This window comes from Argopecten irradians, chromosome 2 (assembly GCF_041381155.1).
Source record: "Argopecten irradians isolate NY chromosome 2, Ai_NY, whole genome shotgun sequence".
NCBI classification, from domain to species: domain Eukaryota; kingdom Metazoa; phylum Mollusca; class Bivalvia; order Pectinida; family Pectinidae; genus Argopecten; species Argopecten irradians.
Window position 1 is genome coordinate 49,198,668 of NC_091135.1, and position 4,708 is coordinate 49,203,375.

The following is a 4,708-nucleotide window of genomic DNA, read 5'->3' on the forward strand; positions in this document are numbered from 1 at the left end:
TATTACACGGGCGAAATCACTGGATATCAGGCGGATTATGTGATTATCGGAGATGTTCACATAAATTATGTACTTGTTCATACAATGTATGTTCATCAAGCTAACTCCTATTTTACAGATTTTACAATTACTAATATACAGTATTTTTCATCCAACGTTAACCAAACACATAATGGGACATATATAGACTTTAAACAGGTTTTTATTATATATCTTATTGAAGAAAGCATTTGCTTGAAAGTTATAAACTTAATTTTGTCGTTTTATACGTAAACAGCCGAAATAAATAACAATATAAATATGTTCTTAACGTTACTAGTTTATGCATGACAAGACAAATACGATACGTGCATTACGTATGAAATATACACAAGACCATTTTACAAATACATCAAATAATGGGCAATTGATCATTCAGTTATTAGAATTACAAATTGTACTAAATGATGATAGTATTACCTGTATTTTGTAGTCCGGCCTTCTCTCGCCATTACGTGAATGCTGACCACATCAACTTATAGTTCCTATGAATCATGTGTCCTGATTCCATTTCACTGTAAAGATTGCAGATGCCGCATACCCCTTCATCCCACCCTGCTGTATGCCACATGATTAACAATTAGCTGTCCCTGTCACACGATAGCCGCTAAACCGATTATAGTTACATTACAGTTATTATCTAGGCTTCATGAAACAGCGCCCGATAGCAATCTACAAAACTTCTCGATATATTGATGGTAAAGCTGTTCAGGACAACTGTATCACAGCATATACCTGCTCTCGTCTTCTGTTAACCAATTATTTTACCGTATCCCTCATCTTCTATTAACCACTTATTTTACCGTATCCCTCATCTTCTGTTAACCACTTATTTTACCGTATCCCTCATCTTCTGTTAACCACTTATTTTACCGTATCCCTCATCTTCTGTTAACCACTTATTTTACCGTATCCCTCATCTTCTGTTAACCACTTATTTTACCGTATCCCTCATCTTCTGTTAACCACTTATTTTACCGTATCCCTCATCTTCTGTTAACCACTTATTTTACCGTATCCCTCATCTTCTGTTAACCACTTATTTTACCGTATCCCTCATCTTCTGTTAACCACTTATTTTACCTATCCCTCATCTTCTGTTAACCACTTATTTTACCGTATCCCTCGTCTTCTGTTAACCACTTATTTTACCTATCCCTCATCTTCTGTTAACCACTTTTTTTTAACTATCCCTCATCTTCTGTTAACCACTTATTTTACCGTATCCCTTATCTTCTGTTAACCACTTATTTTACCTATCCCACATCTTCTGTTAACCACTTATTTTACCGTATCCCTCATCTTCTGTTAACCACTTATTTTACCGTATCCCTCATCTTCTGTTAACCACTTATTTTACCGTATCCCTCATCTTCTGTTAACCACTTATTTTACCTATCCCTCATCTTCTGTTAACCACTTATTTTACCTATCCCTCATCTTCTGTTAACCACTTATTTTACCTATCCCTCATCTTCTGTTAATCACTTATTTTACCGTATCCCTCATCTTCTGTTAACCACTTATTTTACCGTATCCCTCATCTTCTGTTAACCACTTATTTTACCGTATCCTCATCTTCTGTTAACCACTTATTTTACCGTATCCCTCATCTTCTGTTTACCTCTAATTTTTACCGTATCCCTCGTCTTCGGAATAACCGTGATCAAAACCTTCTACTGACAATTTGTCACAATTATACATCAATGTTATATCAATGGTTCGCGATACATTTGAATTCGCATTCGAATACTCCGCAAATTTTACGCAAACAATTGTATATCGCGATACCTCATTACAGGTTTGTCAAATGAGTCACTAATCGTATTTTACCTAGTCCATATGAACATTTTTCACCACAAAAAATGCTTAAAGTGTGCCCTGAAAATTACAAGAATTCTATGCTGTTTATTTTATGTATTTAACCATCAGTCGTAGCTGTTTTTCAACGTTTACTTTGAATACTTGTTACAATGATTATGGGGATGGACAAACAGTTAGTAAAGGATTTAATGATTTTTGACAGTTGTTTGTTATTTTAATATACCTTTCCTGAACACTTCTGAATCCGTAATGATGCTGCAATTTACATTTTTGTTGGGGCTGGATTTCTCTAGGATTTATAAAAAATATATACATGTATATCCGAATTGATTTGATTATTCCAACTATAATAATTAATGTTAGAACATTTACTTAAAAGTAAAATAGTTAAAGGACTTATGTGCTCCGAAATTACATTCCCTTTTGTAATCGGTCTGAGAATTCGTTAGAAATGAAAACTAGCATTGTAATGACTTTCAACAAGTATGGCGAATATCTTTTCACATATATCACAAAATAGAAATAAATTTGATCCTGGGTACACACACTTTGAAATGACAGCGAATCCTCGGCCAAATGTCTTCAGACTATATTTTATATAAGGACTTATTAAATGAATTCGAAAATCAATTTAATAGAGCCAAATAAATATATCGATTTGTTCGAAATCTGGAAAAGACCTGTTTCAGCGTAATTAAACCAGACAATCATTTGTAAGCCTTTTGTTTTGCCAAAACACCAGGCATACAAATGCAGGTGAACTCAAGATCACATTATGATTTCAAACTCAAAGTAGCATAGGAAAACATTGACCTATCGTAAGATGGAAACAGAATATTTTAATAGAATAATGTCCAATTTGGAGATGCATCCTTAGAATCCAATTATAGATAGTGCACTTCCTGAATTTGGTTTTGTATGCTTCAAACACTAATTTGTCTTCATAGAAATTCCTGCAATAATACGGACTCTTTTGTTAACCACCTTTTTTCCCCGATATACATTTGTATATGTTATGTTTTTAAAGGCCGTCATTAAAGGATGGAAATTTGTGACTGCACCCAATTAAATACAATTTTCTGTTTTCATCGTAGTCATCAACACCATTAAGGCACGTGATATTAGTCAAATACACCAGACACGTGATTCAATGTAACATATATGTTGTTAATGTAGTAATCCCTGTGTAGTCCTAAATATGTGGAACATACAGCTACCTCAGTCATTTCAATACTATGCACTAATAATCATCTATGCTAGCATTTATCTTCCCCTGTGCCATTCAATGCTCGTTAATTATTAACCTCCCGTTACCCTCGACATTTCGTTGAGTGGGTAATATCATATAACAGTTGTTTGCCCTTTATCAAGATAAACTACGAAGTTGTATGAAATATCAACATATATGGATACAGGTTCCTGTTTTCACGTTCTGTTTTCAAAGCAGCTGTATAATTAACCAGATTGTGAACTGTTGGACAGTAAAATTTTGTTTAATAACAGAATGTCGTTTACATTTGTTAGTATCATGACTTTATTAAAATCAAGATTCGATATAGTTTTATTTTTTATATAAGAGTGAGTATCAGTTTATAATGGGACCATATTAATAACCCATTTCAATAGACAACGCTAAGAAACCCATTCTATACAAAACAAATGAACTTTATATACGCCGAAATCAGTGCTTCAGTACAAGCGTAAGACTTTGACATGACATTCCAAGATAAATTAATGGTTAAAAGAAATAACTTACCAGCAACTTTCTGTTATATTCTAATCTTACAACTTTCTTATTTGTTGCGATGCCATAAATATATATACACATCACTTTTCAGCTCGGGGGAATAAAAATATATATTTGTACTGTAAAAAAGGAAAAAACGTTCGTTTACAAACCTTTAACGCGTCTTATTGTAATATATTGTAATATATTAAATACGCTCTGGTTTTCCTCTGTTCTCATTGGTTAATACATGATCACGTGAGGTTCGATATATATAAAATAACAGTCCTAAATTTGAACCGAGTATCTGTCAAAACTTGTTTCATAATGCAGACATGTTGTGCCCATTATAGTAATTCATATGGGACCAATAAAGTTAAATTGCGCGAAGTCTACTGAACTAAAACAACGATGACAGTAATGACATATATAATGGATTGACGTACAGTTAAAATTCCTTGTGTGATAAATTAAATTTCGTAACCTCAAAATGGCGATAGCGTCGTCCAATAGCCCTTAAACTTGCCCAAGATTTAGGCAATAATAATGATTTTCGTTTTAAAATCTTGTACACAGTCGTATTTTGCATATGTTATATATTTATCGATCGCCTTAAAATCATTCATTTATTTTCTTTTTCTCGTACATATTTCTGCACTCGAGGGGAAAACCATTTACATGTACACATACTCTGAATCATGTAGTCATTATTAAATCAATAAAATATTCCTCATGGGATAGCATTGCATGAATTATTAAATATTATTACTCCTAATATGTGAATGATGATGGTCAATTTTCGCAATATACTTGGCATTTCATTTTATTAGACAGAGCAAAAAAGAAAAACTAAGCATTATTGAAGCGACAGCGAGTCCTGTCTTTGGAGTTACGGTCGGGTTTCTTGTGTTTGATTCTCATAGTGGATCCCGGTGACCATTTCAATTGATGACAATGCTAAATGGTGCTATATGTTTTACCCGTAATATAAGTAATAAATACTTCGCTTATCTGTTTACCTCAGTGAGTTGAACGATAAACAGATTGACGAAACCGTACCTTTATCATGTCGATGATAATACATTTTTTTACGTTTCTGAACATATGATGAACTGGTGG